At 39.7% G+C, this 21,397-nt stretch overlaps 1 protein-coding gene across 15 annotated transcripts in view; it reads left to right on the top strand.

Moving 5' to 3' along the window:
• The window catches only part of DMD (dystrophin), a 3,066,377-nt gene that overhangs the window by 1,877,509 nt on the left and 1,167,471 nt on the right, over positions 1–21,397 (top strand). The gene's annotated exons all lie outside the window — the stretch shown is intronic.

Here is a 21,397-nt window from a genome sequence, read left to right as displayed (position 1 = left end):
CAAGCCAAATTGATCATTCAACCTCTTACCCTCTCCTAGAGTACACTTCCTGTGGAGTGGTGACCCACGGAGGGATTGTGCACCGGCAGACCAGGTGACATACCTGGTGGTGAGGCCCAGCTCAGCAACCCCCGTGTTTGCAGTACACTTCCTGTCAAACAGAGTGGACTGATATAGTGCATGGGTTCGATCTCCACCAGTTATGACTATTATTATTAATATTTTTTTTTTACTGATATTTTATATAGCATCATCAATGTATTTGATAGTGTTTAGAGTAACATATAAACATGGTACATATTAATACTATATTATAAAACATAAATATTACTGATAGCTGTCTAAGAAAGAAAAAAAAACAGCAATGTCAAAAATTTGTTGGTTTAGTAAGCTCCAGCTACCTATTAACAATCATCATCAGTAGCAATTCTTTTATAGCGAAGCGAGAGAGATCAGCATATTTCTATATTGTCTTTTTTGTTATTTTTTGGCCTGCCACAAAAATACTAGTTTGGCCAGTTCTCCAGGACTTGGTGTTTTGCGTGTGTGTGTGTGCGTGTGTGTGTGTGTGTGTGTTGGGGTAATGGAAGAGAGGGGTCCTGTGTTGGTCAACTGGCTGCTAGGAACACAAAATATATAGTTCTGTAGAACTAGTATGCTGTATGTGATAGCATAAACCAATGCTCATGAACGTATACTTGGATTTTCATTGATATAAAAGTTTAGTTTTCATGTTCATTGTCTCTGTGGATGTGATGCATTATATGGGCAACTTCTAGTTAATATGAAACTAGACACTTGTAGTTTACATTAGTGTTGGGCGAACAGTGTTCGCCACTGTTCGGGTTCTGCAGAACATCACCCTGTTCGGGTGATGTTCGAGTTCGGCCGAACACCTCATGGTGTTCGGCCTTTTAAGTTCGGGTTCGCCCCGAACTTCTGTATGCCCCCGAACAGGGCCGAACAGGGCCCCTGTTCGGGCGAACAGGGCCCTGTTCGGCCGAACAGGCCGCAATACGGCCCCCCTATGGGGTCGCAGGCATAAGGGGGGAGCATGCCCCGATCGCGGGGGGGGTCGGAAATTCCCCCCACCCCCTCCGCTAGCGCTCCCCCCTCTGCCCGCTTCCCCATTCAAAAGTTTCAAGAAGTACCTGTATAGCGGATGGCCTGGCAGTGGGCGGCACTGTGGAGTGAGGAGGAGGAGGAGTCCGGAGAGTGACGAGTTGAGGGAGGCCGGGCAGCGGGCGTGAGGTCAGAGAAAGGGCGGAAGTTCCGCCCTTTCGCTGACCTCACGCCCGCTGCCCGGCCTCCCTCAACTCGTCACTCTCCGGACTCCTCCTCCTCCTCACTCCACAGTGCCGCCCACTGCCAGGCCATCCGCTATACAGGTACTTCTTGAAACTTTTGAATGGGGAAGCGGGCAGAGGGGGGAGCGCTAGCGGAGGGGGTGGGGGGAATTTCCGACCCCCCCCGCGATCGGGGCATGCTCCCCCCTTATGCCTGCGACCCCATAGGGCCCCCAAAATAGGGATGTTCGGGAAGTTCGGGGTTCGGCCCGAACATGCCGAACATCTCGGCCATGTTCGGCGAACTTTCCCGAACCCGAACATCCAGGTGTTCGCCCATCACTAGTTTACATGCAAAAGCCATTGCATCATGAAACTGAACAAATACACAAAAATCATTCTGCAACACAAGTATACAATAGAAAAATTGTAAATACATTGTGATTGTGATCATAATTTTCAGTGCAAAATAGTTATTGGTTTGCTGCTCTTTTCCAGCAGCTTCTTTCACATGCATTTACTAAATAGTGAAGATAATACAATACAAGAAAACCCTTTAACAACCTCAACTTCATTTCAAGGACTACCTTTGCGCAAAAACTAAAATGCTTCAGAAGACAATATTTCTATCTACAAATGTAATATTATAGGTATTAGAGTTTGAAACCTGAAAGCAATCTGAAGCAAGTGACTCATGCTGCCTGCTCACATTTCTGGCTACTACAGTAGCTGTCATGAACTGTGAGATGCTGTGAAAAAAATGAAGATAAAGGAGGAATGTAGCCACTTTATTCTAGAGTTCAATTTGGAATTCATTTACAGATCAAATTTAACTAATATCAGGCCTAGAGACACATCCCCATATCTAATCTCAGGCCTAGAGACACAGCCCCATATCTAATCTCAGGCCTAGATACACAACCCCATATCTAATCTCAGGCCTAGAGACACAGCCCCATATCTAATCTCAGGCCTAGAGACACAGCCCCATATCTAATCTCAGGCCTAGAGATACAGTCCCATGGTACTATGTAGGATATGGCCAAAATGTCCAGACAACCGCATATTACTGCAGATACTGCATGTTATAAAGCACAATAGTGTCTATTACAATGAATAAGGAGTAGGGCGTGTGCATGCATGGATGTCTTCCTACTTACTCCCAGGGATTGCACAGCCTCAGTTGCAGTTTTTTATGTTATTTATTTTAAAAAAATCTACAGTCTTCAGATAATATAAATAAAAGTTGATAACCTAGTTTCTTTGTTTGTTTGTTTTTCCCCTTTTAAAGATACAAAAGTAAAACATAAATCTCACACACACACACACACACACACACACACACGCACACACACACACACCAGAGCCGGATCATCCACAAGGCAATTCTAGGCAGCTGCCTGTGGCCTGGAGAGAGACCAGGGATCTGGTGGATGCTAGTCCTCACCAAAACTAACTAAAAAAGCCAGGTGATCATCCGCTGTGGTCAAAAAGTTCTATCTTGCTTAGGGCCCCATTTCATCTTAATTATTTTCTAACACACACACGCGTACGTACGCACGCACGCACGCATGCACGCACGCATGCACACACATTCTCACTCTCTCTCGCTTTCTATTTCTCACTAAAAAATCTTCTCTTCACCCCCTTTTTACAAATCCTTGGATTGCATTCATGCATGGCCTGCATAGTGTACATATATGACTGCTTACTAAAAGAAATGTGTGGGCTGCATCCGTAAGGTGAATATGCATTTACATTACCAATGTGTCCCAGTCCACACAGCTCCAATCCAGTTCCCACAACATTGCAACTGTGTTTTGCTCTGTGATCTTCTCCAATGAATTTCCTGCAATGTTTTCACTTTCAGGGACCAATCTAAGACATCTGAGATATGTCTCTACTGCAAACAGCACTTTGATCTTTAATACTTTGAAGCTGCAGATTAGGAGCACATAGAAAAGGGTAAAAGATTATCAGATGACATAAATGACCAATATTATCTCCAAGCATGGTGTGTACATGCTCATGTCAGGGGAAGATCAGAATCTGTTTTACAAGAGATTGACTCTTTTATTATAGTTTTTCTTTACCTCTGTTGTAAAGCTGGCACCATCTGTTACAGTCTTACAGCTGAGGTAAAGGTAATTCTTTTGGAGGGAGATTCCTTAAGCAAACAATACATTTATTGAACAATATGAATTAATATGACATACACAGCCTTGCTATGCTTTATCCCTGCAGGGACACCCTTCTTTGGGCTGCATCCAGGGATACTACATTCTTCACCAAATCCCTACAATGTTTTCCATGCAGAAGCACTGATTGAGATTCAATATTATATTAAAGACAAGCCTTGAGACATAGATTGGGTGAACTGTTGGTATTACATTTCATCTGAGCTGAAAACTAAAATTAAATCTCAGGCATGAGTACACAGTGAACTCATAAGATACTGGATTTAATAGATACTCGCACTCTTTGTTCCTGTATCAGACTCCCACAACCTTCATGTGAAGACACATAGTGAGGCTTATCCGTAATATAGGCAGATAGATGAGCCCTCTTCCCTAGTCTGATGCATGCTGTTCAAGCTGTCAATTGCCAGGGCCGGATTTCTGAGAAGGCCACAAGGGCCTTGACCTTGGGTGGCTACAGCCCAAGGGGACTCCTTAACATGAAACAGGGGTTGCTACATATGAAAGAGGAGGCTGAAAATGGGGAGCAACACATGAAAAGGGGTAATTAATGCCCAAGGGAGCTGTACATGAAAGAGAGGGGATACAAAACATGTATGATACACATGAAAGAGGGGTCTGCAGATGGAACGGAGGGATGCTGGTGCACATAGAAGGGGAACCCCTACTTGGTCTAGGGGCACAAAAATTATAAACCTGGCCTTGTCAGTTGCTGATCTGAGTGCGATTACATGGGTTCTGATATTTTCACACAGTGCACAATCTGTTACCACCTCACTTAACCACTTCACCTAGAAGGGTTTTTCCCCTTAAAAAATCAGAGCAATTTTCACCTGTCAGCGCTCCTTCTATTCATTTGCCTATAACTTTATTACTACATATCATAATGAAACAATCTATATCTTGTTTTTTTGCCACCAATTAGGCTTTGTTTGTGGGGTACTTTTTGCTAAGAATTATTTTATTCTAAAAATGTTTTATCAGGAAAAAAAAGAAAAAATTGAAAAAATTCATTATTTCTCAGTTTGCGGCCATTATAGTTTTCAATTAATACATGCTACCAGAATTAAAACTGACATTTTATTTGCCAATTTGTCCCGGTTATTGCAACACTTACACTTTTTCCCTAGTACAATGTATGGCGCCAATACTTCATTTGGAAATAAAGGTGCATTTTTTCAGTTTTGCGTCCATCCCTGATTACAAGTGGGTGGGTGCGGCGGGGAGGGATGTAGTAGCTACGTCCCTGCACAGAGTTGTGGCATTTTGCAGGGATGTAGTTACTCATCCCAGCACAGGGGAAGTGGTTAAAATGCACTTTATATGGAGGCATCTGTGCCAGATACTTATCCTTTCCAGTCTTCTCCTACAGCCTCTTTGTAACTGAAGAGTGCAACAGCCTTAATTTAAACAGACATAATTTAAATGGTGTAATAAGTGGGACAAATGGGCAAATAAAATACACAGGTTTTAATTACGGTAGCATGTATTAATTTCAAACTATAATGGCCAAAAACTGAGAAATAATGATTTTTTTCCATTTCTTTCTTAATATTCCTGTTAAAATGGATTTAGAATAAATTAATTCTTAGCAAAATGTATCACCCAAATAAAGCCTAATTGATGGCGGAAAAAACAAGATATAGATCAATTCATTCTGATGAGTAGTGGTAAAGTTATTGGCAAATGAATGGGAGGTGAAAGTTGCTCAGATGCAAAAAATAAACAACCCTGTGGGCTTAAGTGGTTAAAAGACCACCTACTTGAAAAATCATAAAATGTAAAGGACATGTACACACATGTAAGACTTATATTTCTCCCAGAGTTAGATGCGCTATAAATTACCTTTTCCTATGTGGCTGTCACTTACAGTAGTTAGTAAAAATCTGAAAGATCTCACAGGTTTTGGATTAGCCAATCCCTTCAATTGGAATTCTCAGAATTTATTGTATTCTTTACAGAATCACTCACTGGAAAGGATCTGAACATTTTAAGTAATTTTATGGAAAATTCTGCTGAACAGTGGCAGAAGAACACATTCAGCAACATGCAACACTTCTTTTGTTGCAGTAGCTGAATGGGGATGTTCAGAGCGTGGCATTTATGGCTCATGTGAGAACAAGAGTTCACACTGAAGTAAGGAGCAGTAACCAGTGTTAAGGTGGCCACACACCATACCATTTTTAAAATATCTGTTCAATTTAAGAATTGCAATCAATTTTTCTGACTGATTGTAACATTTCAAAAATATGACCAATGTACCACACACGTATGTTCAACTTTTACTCAATTATGATAAAAATGATTGGAAACTAATAGAAAAAGGCTAGGGGGTGTATATTATTAAATTAACAATCCAACACACACCATACAATCTTTAGTAGAAATTGAAGAGAAATATCTGGCATTCCGGATCTATTTAAATCGAAAAAAACAGGAAATCCGATCGGATTTTTCAGTCGAATGAAAAAAAGTGTCGTTTTTATCGAATTACTGTAAAATCGCATCATTTTATTGTATCGTGTGTGGCCACCTTTAGGGCTCTTTCACAATGCAACGTTAAAGTCGCACATTACAACAACATGTAACGCACAATAACTTACAGCAATGAAAAATCAATGGGCTGTTCACAGTGCAGAAGTTGTGTTGGTGTCTAACGCTGCACGTTAAATGAAAGTGCTGCATGCTATGCGTTATACACATTTTTAGCTGCGTTAAACTGTTTGCACATGCTCAGTAATGTTTTCTTTTTTTTTTACGCATGCGCTGTTTTTGTTCTATCACTGTGCAACGAAAATGGCGCACCAAACGCAGGGCTAAATAACGTCCAAGTTATAGTCTTTCAATGCGTTGCATTAGGGGCACGTTATGCGACCTTAACATTGCATCAAATGCAACATCTTACTGTGTAAGAGGCCTTAGTCTAGTTACTGGTTATTTCACCCTAACTTAGGCTTAATGCAACAAGCTCAGTACTTCACCACCTCATTATAAGAAAGAAAATGTAACTGGTTTCTGAGAGGTGATCGAAGGACAGCCTATGATTGAGAAGGGCTAAAATGCACTGTAGAATCCAATAGCTATGTTTTTTTTAATAGACTTCAGGGCCCATTCATACATGCAGCAATGCATATCACTAGGCACATGTGCTAGCCAAGGTGGATCTCAGACTCAGTATGGCTTGGCTCCATCAAATAAAATTAAATGTGGAATCCTCCATTCCTCCATGTTAACCACTTCACAACTGAGGGGTTTTACCCCTTCAGCATCCAAGCAATTTTCACCTTTCAGCTCCTTCCATTCATTTGCCAATAACTTTATCTCTACTTATCAGAATGAAATGTGTTAAATGTGTTTTTTTATCACTAATTAGGCTTACTTTGGGTGGTACATTATGCCAAGAATTTTTTTATTTTAAATGTTTTTTAATGGAAAAATAAGAAAAAAAATTGGAAACAAATCCTTATTTTTCAGTTTTCGGCCATTATAATTTTTAAATAATGCATGCTACCATAATTAAAATCCACGTAATTAATGTGCCCATTTGTACCGGTTATTACACCATTTAAATGATGTCCCTATCACAATGTCTGGTGCCAATATTTTATTAGGAAATAAAGATGCATTTTTTTCAGTTTTGCATCCATCATTAATAAAAAGCCCATAATTTATAAAGTAACAGTATTATACCGTCTTGACATACATATTAAAAAAGTTCAGTCCCTAAGAAAACTATTAATGCATTTTTTATAATTGTAAATGTATTTCATTGTATTTTTTTTACAAAAAAAATAAATGTTGGTAACTATTGGGGAGTGTGGGAGGTAAGGTCAAGATGGAAAAGACATTTAAAATGTAAAAACAGGTCTTTGTATTTAAAAAAAGTACTTTTAGATGTAGTTTTACTATTTGGCTACAAGATGGCCTCAGTCTTTTTTTTGTTATATGTCCTGTAAGCGAAATATGTATGCTTACAGGAAGTGTACTGAAGATGGGAAACTTTTATTTATTAGAATGATCGTGCAGCTTCTCATAAAAGGCGCCGATAATTGCTACGGGGACTTAGATCAATGATTAGGAATTGCTTTCTCATTCATTGATCTCCTGGCGGGCAGATGGCAACATGAACGAGCGCACAAATAAGCGGGAGCGCTTTCAGCAGTGGTAGCAGCGGGAGTACGTATATTTACTCCGCTGGGCGGTTAGATGAAGTCTGCAGGGGAGTAGATATACTGTACTGGAGCTGTGAAGTGGTTAAAATGTGACCAGATGGAATTTTACTACTACAGCGAGTTGCACCACTCTGCATGAAGTACATCCTATGGCTGAGGGGAACCCCAGGAAGCACTGACAAGAAAATCATGCAGAGGAATGTCCACCACCGAGCACTGTGTTACGTGTAGAAATGGCCAACAAGATAGAATATGATAATTCTGCTTTAAGACAAATGTTGTGCAAATTTTTTGCAAATTGGAATTGGCCATTAAAATTAATTTTCTGCTGATTTTGCACATCCAAGCTGCATACCATTTACATACAAGCTTGAGATGTATGCACCTCATTGGCCATCTCTAGTCATATGTAGAAGGCCCTAAGGAGCCATTTACACTTAAAAGCGCAAAACGGTAGAGCTTAGTGCTACCGTTTTACACAAGTGATTTTACCGCGATTGGAGCAGTAAAATCACTGTACACTCCTGCGATTTGCGATGATCGCAATCAGTGCTTCTTCAAGCACTGTACTGCGATCGACGAGAATCGCGTCAAAGTGCTGCAGGTAACACATTTTGTGATTGCCGTTAATTGTGAAATGCCAGCAATCGGTGGCAATTGCAGCAATGAGATTGCTGCCATTAGGCTACTATTGCACTAGTGCTTTAAAAAGCGATAGCACTTCTGTGATTAGCAGGGATCACCCGCTACTCACTCTAGTGAGAACAGGCCCCCAAAGCAGAAATGGTTACATGAACAAGATGCAAGGTGTTTTTCACATCTTTGTAAGTATCAGGAATTGAAATTTCTGCATAAAAAATGGGACTGAAGATTTTGCATTTAAAGGAACACTATCGATTGACATGTTTTTTTCAATTGAGATGGGAAGTGCTGCTAAGTGTTGGTGTATACATCTGAATCCTTATCTCTCTGTTTACTGTTATCTAATCCCTTTCACACTTTTCTGATGGCAGTCTGCTGAAATTCTGATGGCAGATTCCCTTCACAGTGCATCATTAACTCTATGTGTGCAGAGAGCTCAGTCAGAGACAGGCAGAGCTTTCTCTCACAGAGAGCAGAGAAAATGTATCTTATGTGCAACATAAACATCTGTAATTGTGTGTGTGTGAAACCTGATATATGAAGAAAAAAGCCTCTCAGGTAATCTGCTTCAATATTACACTGTTCTTAGCATGTCAGGTTGCAGAGATTCTTACAGATTCTTACCTCTGCAAATGATACATTTCAAACATAGCTAAAATCTACACACAATTAATTTAAGCTTTTCCCTCTGATATTTAACATGAAAAGTAAGACAATGTTTACACAGCTACTTAGACATTATTTGTACATTGTCATTTTAGAACACATGGTTTGATAGCGTTCCTTTAATGCTATTGTATGCATAGATATTTGTGAGGCTTTGACTGTTCTGGGTTTCTCATGTTGGTAGTAAGTGAGCATTAAAATGTGCTATCGTCTGAACATCTCATCATCTTCTACTACCTATGGCCAGTTTTAATGACCTCAGATCCATCAACCTACACTTTGTGAAGTTCTTTACTGAAATCATTCCTTGTCATCAAAAATCCTAGCACTCTGTTGTGTATTTTCACAGCACCTGCTACTGTAAATAAAATGTGAACTACTCAACATAGAAAAGCTTTAAGTTTATTGCTTTGACCATATGGCGAATTCCTCCATAAATGCTTAAGAAGGGATGTTCTTTAAATGTATTTTTGTACAATACATTGGTTTGCGCAAATGAAACTGATTAAACTTGCACAATGCTTTTTTTTTTTTTTCCTTGTTTGACCTGAAAACCTTGCGGAGAGATATACAGGAAAAAAAGACAGTTTTCTGTAGCAAATTATAGTACATCATGTATCCTCTAAACTGAAGATGTAGAGCAGAATACATAAACACATTACTGTTTCATACCAATGAGTCAGCCAAAAGTCATCAAGATGAAATAAGTTTAAAAATACAAACAGATAAAAAAATGTGTTATGTTGATGAAAAAAAAAAGCGTTTTCATTGGGCTCACAGCTGCAGGCTGATTACCCCCGACAGCACGGCTTCCGTTACTTCATCAAAGGGGGGCGGTTTTTCACAGCTGCTGTAAACCATTTAATGGTCTCTAATTAAAATTAATCATTCTTCCTAAAATGATATTTGCTAGTACAAAAGGTATTTTAATTTTCAATGTGAGAAGCGTGGAACAGTAAATTACAAAAAACAAGTTATTGTACGGCAGATGACAGAACTGTGCCAGTTTTCATTTGGTTTTGATGAAGGGGGAAATGTCTTTTCCATCTTGACCTTGCAAGTGACGCACTTAAATGTACCTCCTGCTATGGCAGGTCTTTTACTCTAAGAAAAGGGTGGTCTACAGCAATGACTACAAAAGTCACATCAAAAAGTAAACATGAAAAAGAAAAAAAACACAAAGACAATTAGTTTATTAGTCCGCCATATAAATGTTCTGTTGTCAACTGTTAGACTCATAATCCTAAACTCATAAAAGTCTTCCCATTACATTTATTCTATCTTTTTACCTAACAATTTATTTTTAAATCCCAACTGTGGTTAGAGCAAGACATTTTGAAAGTGGTAGTAATAGTAATATTTACTGAACAATTTCTGGTCAATTCCAGTGAAATTATTTCATGTTGAAATGTTAAAGGGGAAGTGAAGAGAGAAGTATATGGAGGCTGCCATGATTATTTCCTTTTTATCAATACCAGTTGCCTGGCAGCCCTATACTACTATTAGCCATAGCCCCTGAACATGCATGCAGCAGATCAGGTGTGTCAGACTTTAAAGTCAGATCTGACAAGACTAGCTGCATGCTTGTTTCTGGTGTTATTCAGATACTACTGCAGAGAAATAGACCAGCAGGGATGCCAGGCAAATGGTATTGATTAAAAGGAAATAAATATGGCAGCCTCCGTATACCTCTTACTTCAGTTCCCCTTTCATGCTTACCTGAAAGCGTTATAGAGAGAGTATTTAATCATTCTTGCAAGTATGGTTTATCCACATATACTAAATATATATTAAAAAAATAATTTAGTCGATCCTTGGGGCCTGGCCAACAGTCCTGTCCCAAGAGAAATTCCCTATTTTCCCTCTCCAAAGGTGATACAAGGAAGGGTGCTGTAGTAGTCCTTAGGGCCTTGTCACATGGACAACAGTCACAAAGCAACCAGTGGAACCACTGAGGTTGCCCCCTCCCTCCCATATGCTATTTTGTTTCATTGTTGTATGTAGTCACATCTGGCAGGACAGTTACTGGCAGCTATGAACAAGTGTGGAATTGTGATGCAACTTCTGTCCTGGAGCATATGCATTTTGTTTTGCAACTGCATACTACTTTTTATATACTCCAGTGGCTGTTTAAAGGTAGTTCATGTTCTATTAAAAGACACAGTGACAGTGCAATATTTTGTCTGATTAGCCCACTTACTCACTAATCCCTGGTTGGGATCTACGGGCTTGATTCATCAAGCTGCACTGCTAAATGTGCTGTAGTGCACGCTATGCACACCTTCCATAGCAGTGCTCACTGCCATGTAAGGAGCGCGCCTTCCCAAGTTACGTGCATTTCTTCCTTAGCAATGCACGTAACATTAACTGCGGGTGATCCTGTTTCTGTAAAGTGTTTTTACCGCGATACTTAACTCGTAGCCGCTACTGTGTTAATTTAAATTGTTATGTAAATTAACATTGTTATGTAAATTACCACAGTAACGGCCACTAGAGATGGCCTGAACCTCCGATTTTTGCTTCGCGAACCCGGTTCTCGAACTTTCGCGGAAGGTTTGGTTCGCGCAAACTTTCGCAAACCGCAATAGACTTCAATGGAGAGGCGAACTTGAAAATTTTGAAAAAATTATGCTGGCTAGAAAAACAATGGAAAATATGCTTCGAAGGGTCTTATACCTGGAGGGAGACATGATTGAGTGGAATAGACATCAAAAGTCCCAGAAAAAAATCTGGATTTGACACAAAGCAGTGTTTTAAGGTCAGAAATCTCATTGAATGTTCAGTTGCAGGCCTACACTGCTTTACAACATCAGGAAGTGTAATCCTCCCTCCTCCCTTCTCCCTCTCCCTCCTCCTTCGGAGCAGGAGGTGGGTCTTGTCTTCCAGGGAAATGTAGGATTTCAAAAGCCAGCTTACATACCTTGGCCGGGAATTGAACCCAGGTCTAGTGCTTGGTAGGCAGCTCTCTTCACCACTATACCACCACGAACACTACATGCTGAAGCCAGCCTAGCATGTACTATTATGATATATCCAAGTGAAAAATGAGCTGGCTTCAGCATGTAGCATTGTAGTATGTTGTGTTGGTGGTATAATGGTTAGGATAGCAGCCTACTATGTGGTAGGCCTGGGTTCGATTCATGGCCAATGTATGTGAGTTGGCTTTTGAAATGCTACAAATCCCAAAGCAAGCTAATTTTTCTCTTGGATATATCATATTGGTACATGCTAGGCTGGCTTCAGCATGTAGCATTGTAGTGTGTTGTGTTGGTGGTATAATGGTTAGGATAGCAGCCTACCACGCGGTAGGCCTGGGTTCGATTCCTGGCCAATGTATGTGAGTTGGCATTTGAAATCTTACAAATCCCTAAGCAAGCTAATTTTTCTCTTGGATATATCATACAGGTACATGCTAGGCTGGCTTCAGCATGTAGTGTTGGTGGTGGTATAGTGGTGAAGAGAGCTGCCTACCAAGCACTAGACCTGGGTTCGATTCCTGGCCAAGGTATGTAAGCTGGCTTTTGAAATCCTACAATTCCCTGGAAGACAAGGAGTGAGGTAGGAGGGAGCAGCTTGATGAATCATGCCCTATAATATTTCACAGCCAGAGTGTCACGATTTGTGTCAGCAAGGAACAGAATTCTGATTATTAGGTGATCTGCAGTATCACCTATAATGCAGATATATTCCTGATTATATGGTGATCTGCAGAATCACCTATAATACAGGTATATCAGAAAGCTGATGTGACAACAAATAGCATTATAGTGATTGGTGCAACAGTAGTACTGATAGATTTAGCTATACTTCACCAGAGGAGCTGGTGGGTACTATTAGTATAGCGCCCCTCCCCAGAGTCAAGGTACCTCTGGTGAGAGTAGAGTGGTCAGACTAATCTGGTTGGCAACAGACAGACAGCAGCAGTACAAAATCGGAAGGCAGAGACAGAAAGATATAAACAGGCAGAGTCGGCAGCAAGATCAGATGGGCAGAGGTACAGAATCACTGAGCAGAAGAATAGTCAGAACGAGCCAGAGTCATGCACAGATAATAACACAGTAATGAATAAACTTTGAAGGCTATCAAACAATTCCTATCTTGTGCGAAATCCCTGGTTTCCTCCCGGATCAAAATACACCGGAACTATCTAAGGTCTGAGCACTAACACCAAGTATTCGCAACAGCAAACAAGTTGCGAGTGATTCAGCTAGGCTTATGAAGCAGAGGAGACCCCCTCCGGCACGCCCCCTCCTATCAGCCAATGAGGAGCGGCGAGCGTTTCCTCTGACGTCAGCCGACCGGCCGGTCAGCTGACGCGCCTCCTCCCCGCATAAAGGTCCTGTCTGTGCGCGCGCCCGTAATAATGCAACCCTATGTGCGGCTGACAGACCTGTCCTCGGCGTGCTAGATGCCCGAGGCATGGATAGATTGCTAGGCAGGGAGCTGGAGGCAGTTGCGGTGGTAGCGCTGTTCACTGCAGCTGCCTCTGCCACGTTTGTTACACAGAGTTTACTTGTTTTTGAGGTAATGATATTAGACAATGAGGAAATGTAGGTGTGTGACTGGCATGTCTATTATGGATTTTGAGTGCTCAAAATCTTTCCCTGCAATACGGAGTGTTTTAAAATGTTACTCAATTATCTATTCCTGTTTGTTTCTAATGTAGAATTACTATACTCCCATATTTTAATAGCTTACTATTATATTGGGGTTGAGTAGTCATTCTTAATATCAATGTCTAAGGAATACCCCATCAATAAGAAGACAGCCATGATCAGAATTCCCTGACAGATCAAAACTATCTTTTAGGGGTCAACAAAAACTGATCTTCCTACCTGAACTGTTAAAAGAAACAGAGAGAGGTAACAACAATTGTGTCAATTAACCATAATTGTTGTAATCCTAACTATTATTTACAGAATTGATTTATTTATTTTATCAATTTATGTTGGCATTTTATAAATACAATAAATAAATAGTAGTATTGTAGTATTGCATTTCCTAGGCCCCAGCCTTCCCTGCTGTAGACAGCAGAAAATTAAGTCGGTACCCTGCTATCACAAGCGTCTGAAAACAATGGCAATGGTGAGAGAAGTAGCAGGTGCAACAGAAGCAGCCTCTCCCACAGAGTTAGCTCATCCAGTGCTGTTGGTTACTGCAACCGAACCAAGTTTTTAAATCAAGATAATTACTGTTTCTCCAGAAAGTTTCTTTGATACACAAAATAAAAAATGAGTCCCTCTGCTTAGAAACTTATCAAATGGTATAATTTCATTTTTTTTGCAATGAGAGTTGGAAAATAATGTTTGTAGACATCCAAAAAAGTAATTAAAGTATGCTATATTTGTTTTCAGTTAAAAATAAAGCAGCCTATGAGATTTTTCCACCATAAGCAAAGTGTTGCATTTCCTCCTGAACTTTGGGAATTATTTTTATCCAATGCTATGGAAAACATGCTTAATTCTTTCACTCCATGTGTCAGCATTTATACTTTTTTCTTGAGAAATGCACCATGCGGCTTTAACATCTGGGAGATTGGCTATCTTGAATTTCTATACTAAGCATGCAATGTGACACAGGCTTTAGCGATAGATCCAGTTGGTGTCATATACCACCTGCAAAGGCACATAGCAGACCTATAATGACTTTCTTACCTTTTATGTGCTGTAAATGGATTGATAGATTAGACCTGGGGGCAGTGAACCATGGAATAAGAGGTTTGCTGGAAAAGGTTTATTACACTTTAATGTTATTCTTGGTCTGGTGTCAGCCAAGAAGGATGAGCTAGATTATCAGAAAGTAAGCTGGGTGCCAGAACAAGCATTCTCTTCATTTATCCCCCTTAGCCTCCAAGACATAGACTTCATGCATCATAAAAGTTATGATAAGTGTTTGATGGAGGCATCACATACCGTTACGTTTTAATATATCTTCAGCCAGCATTGTCCATTTACTGTACTGTTATATTTGGAAAACTATACCTAATAAGTTGTGTTAGACTAATTAGATGTACAAGAAAGTCTTTAAATAATTCATTCAACATGTAGGAAAGGGTAGCCTCTGTCATACAAACTGTAAAAATGAATTGTCTACTACTTAAAAGTCAAGACTGGTTTCTGTATCTGATGTTTTCAAGGAAGAAAGAAAAAAAATAACTGTAAAATATTAAAAACTTGAATTTAACATAAAACAATTGATTCAAATGTATACTTGATTAAAGCATCTGTATACGTAAAGCAAACCTGAAGTGAAAAATAAAAGTCAAAATAAACATAGAGGTCATACTTAAAGAGAAACTGTAACCAAGAATTGCACTTCATCCCAATCAGTAGCTGATACCCCCTTTTACATGAGAAGTATTTTCCTTTTCACGAACAAATCATCGGGGGGTCTGTATGGCTGATATTGTGGTGAAACCCCTCCCACATTGTCATGTCAGGACCATGGTTTTGACATTACACTGTGAGAGCTTTGTTGCATTGTGGGAAATAACAACTGTTTACAGCTGTTTCCAAATGCCAAAACAACAAGCAGCATCTCCTTCCACTGACATCACCTGCCAGCAGTAAAAAATGTCACCATGTGATAAATGTCAGAATGTAAATCAGGGAGAGGACAGATTTTACAATGGGCAAACACTGACTAAATCATGTTTACAAAATTGTTGTAAAAATGAAGCACTTTTTTATTACATTATTTTCACTGGAGTTCCTCTTTAACTCCCAAATTTAGTCTATTCCTCAATTTCTTTCTCTTCTCCCACCTCCTGTTTGTCCACTGTGATTAGTGGAGTTCTCTGTCCTACATTTTAAAAATGGCAAAAAATGGCAAAAACTCCCGGGTCAGCAACTATAACATTGCCCACTTGAGCCATAGGAAAACATGGACATTTCCTTGCACATCAGTTTCTACTTAAAAATCTATAAACTGACAGCACCTGACATATTTCAGGTCTGACAAAATCTTGTCAGCACTGGAAGGGATCATTGTGTGGAGAAAATGTTGAGAAAGCAACAGATGGTGAGTTAAGTATGTGATATTCATTTGCAGGTATATCATGTGTTTATCCTCTATAATAAACCCCCCGTGTCCCTGCGTGTGCTGTCTCTGTGTAGCTGGTCCGTGCTTTTTGCTACTGCGCATGTGCGCAGCATGGACCCAGCCTCATAGAGACAGGAGGATGGGGCCAGGGAGCCAGATGGGCATGTGAGCGTGCGGCTGGGTGTGCGCACAGCGGGTGTGTGCGCATGCACAGTAGTGGGGGCGGTGAGAAACAGACCCTAGAGCCTGTTTTTAAACAGGCTTGGGTCTACTAGTTTTAAATAACTTTCAATTCAGGTTATCTTTAAGGTTAACCCAAAACACATTTTCTTTCACTTGATAACATTTCTTTTATGATCTACATACCCCTCCCCCCACCCCCCACCCCCCACCCCACCCCAAAAAAAACAACAACAAAAAACACCGTGTTATTAATGCATATTGTTATTGCACCTTGCTGGCCAGAGGTGTAGTATATATTGTCTCTGTGTCATAGGTGCTACCATCTTGATCTCTGTGAATCCTGAAAATTTAATTAGCTGTATCTGATACACTTTTATTACCCCAAATAGTTAAATTATAGCGTTCAAGTTTCTCTGAAATAACATGAGAGGGAGGTACTATTGCCAATTGCTAACAGAATTCATGAGACAGGAAGAGAGGATAGTTCTGAAATGATAATTATTGATATGTAACAATTAAACCAGGATCAGGGCTACATTCGTATGTAGAAAAAAAATCTTAAAATGGCTTATTGATCAAAAATGATATATACCTGCATTATTCATTTGTATCCATATTTTATAATACTGGCATGTCACGTTCAGTGGTACTCAGTGCCTACACTGATACTAAACAACAGGTGTGTGCACTGATCATGTCCACATAATTTGCTTCTAACATGTTCCTTTACTTCCCTCTTGTTGTAAACAAGTTCTATGGCTTAGGTTCTCTACACATGATATGCTTGCTCCAGTTAAAGTGGACCCAAATTAACCATTTACCGCCATCCTAACGTATTAAAACGTCATGCTTACCGCTATTAACAGCAACATGACGTTTTAATACGTCGCGCATTCCCGCCGCTGCTACCGCCGTGTGTCCGCCGCTACCGCCGCCATTACCGTCGGGATCCCATGCTGGGTGATTGGGGAAGAGGACCGAACAGTCCTCTACCCAATCGCAGTGCCTGGAGTGAATGGACGTGACCGCGAACAGCGGCTACGTCCATTCACATAAACAGGAAATGTAACAGTTTAATAAAGTGTAAAAAAAAAAAAAAAAAAGTGAACACGTCCTATGAGTGTTCACTTGCGCCATCTTGTGGCCAAAAAGTATATTACACCTACAAAATACATACATTTTCAAGTATATACACATCATTAATAAAATTACACTTCCAACCCTCCCCCCCAAAAAAAACACTTGTAAAAAAAAAAATCAGCTTAAAAAAAATAAATAAATAGTTGCCTTAGGGACTCAGCTTTTTTTATTCTATATTTTATGGGGGAAAATTAATTTTAATTTATTACATAGGGGCTTGTAATTATGGCCAGAACAAACAGAAAAATAACCACTTATATTTCAAAATAATATACTGTCGCCATACATTGTGGTAGGGACATAATCTAAACGGTTTAATTATCGGGACCACTGGGCAAATAAAACGTGTTTGTTTTATCCACAGGAGAATGTTTAATTTTAAAACTATAAAGGCTGAACACTGAGAAATAATGATTTTTTTTCTTTTTTTTTCTGTTTTTCTCATTAAAATGCATTTAGAATAAAAAAATTCTTAGCAAAATGTACTATCCACAGAAAGCCTAATTGGTGGCGAAAAAAACGAGGTATAGATCATTTTCTTGTGATAAGTAGTAATAAAGTTATTAGGGAATAAAAGGGAGGAGCGCTGACAACTGAAAATTGCTCTGGTCCGTTAGGATAAAAACCCTTGGGGGTGAACTGGTTATAAATACAAGATTTCAGAAATAAAATCTATTTTCTAAATTATAATAATAAATAGCAGGCTTTTTTCAGCCGCATGATGACAAATATAAAGTATTTTACATTTATTGGAGGAACTCCTCCCTTCCTTTCATATTGCCGGCAAATAATCCGGCAAACTTGTGGAGTAGGTGGTGTCCGGTAAAGGAGGAATTGCTAATGGCTGCCACCTGTATCACCCTAGTTATGAAAAGAGGAGGCTGAAAAGCATGCACTGAAATGCTCATAGGCTTGAAGGAGTGTTTATTTATCTTTGTATGTGTCAGAGTGGTGCATCTAAATATTTTGAATTAAAAAAGTGTTTGATTTGGGTCCGCTTTAAGTAAAGCACAAGGGGTACTTAACCTTCTAATAGTACATCCAAAGTCTTGAGAATAAAAAAAAATGCATCTATAAACAAAACGGAATAAGCATTTTTAGCAACTTAAAAACATTAGGGTGCATTTAAAGGGACCTTGAGCAGGTTTTAAAATCACTATTTGATCTTACCAGGGGCTTCCTCCAGCCCACCATAGGCCGCAAGGTCCCCCGACGTTCTCCTAGCTCCTCTCCTGAACCTGCTGGTGGCTCCGTTAATTGGTGACTTCCGCCTGAAGTTGCCAGTACGAGTCCAAAGTTTTGTTATGTTTTTTCAATGAAAACCAAATTGGACAGAAATAATCTAAACTCTTGTTATCAGTTAGCTGCAACTAAGCTTGGTAGGCTCTATATATCTTTTCAAGTGACTAATACTGGGAATACACAATTAGTTTTTTGGCAGATTTACTTGCCGATCGTTTTTCAGTTCGATTTTCTGATAACTTTTCTTAACGATTTCTGATCACCTCTATGAAAAAATTGTTCAGAAAAACAATCAAAATCAGATCAGACTTGCCAGAAATTATCTATCAAGCCATGTATCTGCTGAAAAAACTCATGGTGTATTCCCAGCATAGCACATGAGCAAGCATGTCATTTTAATGTATAGCCACAACAATGAATGACTGCCTGGCAGTTGGATTGTAAAACAGTGTCTGTCATGACGACAGGCAGTGATTTCACCAGGGGGAAGCAGAGCCTTGGAGGACAAGAAGAATGGTGGTCGATGTCTGGATCCCCCGGGAGGTGAGTAAAAATGCCTGCAGCGTTAGGATAAATGCTCCCAGCGTGTTTTTTCTTTTCAACCCCAAGCTGGACTTGTGATAACCGCTAAGGAGGTTAAACAGAGAGTTGACCTTTAGCTAGGATCACCACCAGGATAAGACTGAAAAAAGTGACAGCAGGGAATGGGGAGGTCATATGGACAGGAGGTAGCTGAATGGATGAGATCATATGTCCCAAAGGAGAAGCGTAGATATACTAATTCAGCTCTAGCATGCTCCATTTGCACACTGGGCATTACTGGAGGAGTACCACTGGCAGAAGAGTAGGCAGTGGACCCACAGTGGCAATAGGGCCAGTGTCCTCTGATGTCCACTCTGCACGTTGGTGGGTCAGTGATAGGTATGAGTTTGAATTTCTTTTACATGGAAATTTGCATTTTTGCCTGACTCAATCTTTTTACAAAAATATGCATTTTTTACAGATACACATTCGATTTGCAAAAGTTAGAAGTTTTTTTTTGTTTGTTTGTTTTTTCATGCCCATAGAGTTCAATACATTTGGTGAAAATGTGTTTCCTTATGCTCTTATAATTTCATCTGATATTCTCATCTGTGCAAAAATATGTTTTCTCGTGCCCATATATTTTTACAGATATTATCATCTGTGTGAAAAATGAAAATGTGACATTTTTGTGGCAAAACGAAACTGACCATATTCGTTTATGACTGGTTGGTGATTTAAATTTATGACAACATTTGAGATAAGATGTAAAAATGGAGAATAAAAACTGTTAACTAAAGTACCTATGCTGGTTCTTCTAATGAATGTATTTTCCAAGTAGTATATGCTTATAAAAAGAAACAATGTAGAAGCTAAGCTATTGCTTGCTATCTCATACAGTTTGATGCATAAAAAATGCTATTAAAAATATGTAAACAAAAACTAATTTTCATAAGAGATTAAAAAGAGTAAAACTCAGCAACTATTCTGCTTTTAGCAAGTGGCATTCTATTTGTTTCTTTGGACATGCACCATTAATTGCAGCATTAACAATTAAATTCACTCATACATTATGCATACCATACATTTCAAAATGCTCATTGCTCTAGTAGATAGTGCATCAGTTACATTAGCTGAGTTTTATTATACCATGTACAAGGCACTGAAAACGACTGTTGTAAGCAACACTGTTTGCCTCTTGTTTCACCAGATTCCCAGGAATCACAATTTGCTTGAAAAATGATATCAGATCTTTTAAGACCCTAATTTACTAATGCAGTGCCTCAGTTTAGTGTTGCTGCAGTCATTTAGGCAGAAGGTTAAATGTAGCATACAGACAACAGTGTGAGCTATCATTCTTTTGGAGCTGAGGCTGCATGTAGCTCAATTGAGAAACAGTGCATTTGCATGCATGTTTCCCTATATACCTTCAGAAATCACAGTGGCCAGAGGGCAGTCTGTCCATGCTTTTATCAAATAAATGTAAAGAAACTGGACAATAGAATGGCCAAATATGTCACTTTTGATGCCACATGTGTGTGTCAATGAAAAACCTGTAGCTTAATTCACAGTTAATAGTGCATTAATCCACAATTGCCTCTGCTGCCCTGGTAAACTCCAGCAGCCTGCTTTATATTTATAAATAAGAATGAAATTTATTTTGGGCAGACTGTTTGGGAATAAGGAAAAAGAATAATTGTTAAAACACACACACACCGCACTGTTTATGAGAAATTATAAATGTAGGGTCGGGTTGCGGACTTTGCAGCAGGGACGGATCAAGACCAAGTTGCGCCTGGGGCAAGGTCAGGTTTTGGCGCCTAAAGGTCAGGTTTTGGCACCTAAACTGCCATTCGTTTTGCCGCCTTTTTAAGAATTCAACAAACTGCGCCTGGGTCAAGATACCCGCTTGCCCCCCCCTAGATCCGTCCCTGCTTTGGAGTGTGCTCATCTACCCCCCCCCCCTTCAATCCCTGTCCTCATGCATATGCTAGATGGCCAAACGAACTAAACCATGCTTAATTTTACAGTTGTAGAGATGCCATCTCAACAAACAGAAGATCATTTCTTATTAAGCCTTAAAAGACTGCTACAAAAGGTATAACTTGTTAAAAGAAGTTTTGGTGCGACATCTGGGATGGGATGTTGTGCTTTTGACACTAGCCCACTACCTATACTAGATACTACTAGTGATTGGATTCAAGGAATGGCTCTTCCCAGTATTTTGAGAACTAGGACGTGGTTGTGGTGTAGGCAGTGCATAATTGCGGGAGCAACACAATTGTTCTTGGAATGCAGCAGAGGG

The sequence above is a fragment of the Hyperolius riggenbachi genome, chromosome 2 (genome assembly GCF_040937935.1).
Source record: "Hyperolius riggenbachi isolate aHypRig1 chromosome 2, aHypRig1.pri, whole genome shotgun sequence".
Taxonomy (NCBI): domain Eukaryota; kingdom Metazoa; phylum Chordata; class Amphibia; order Anura; family Hyperoliidae; genus Hyperolius; species Hyperolius riggenbachi.
This window is presented reverse-complemented; position numbering and strand designations above follow the sequence as displayed.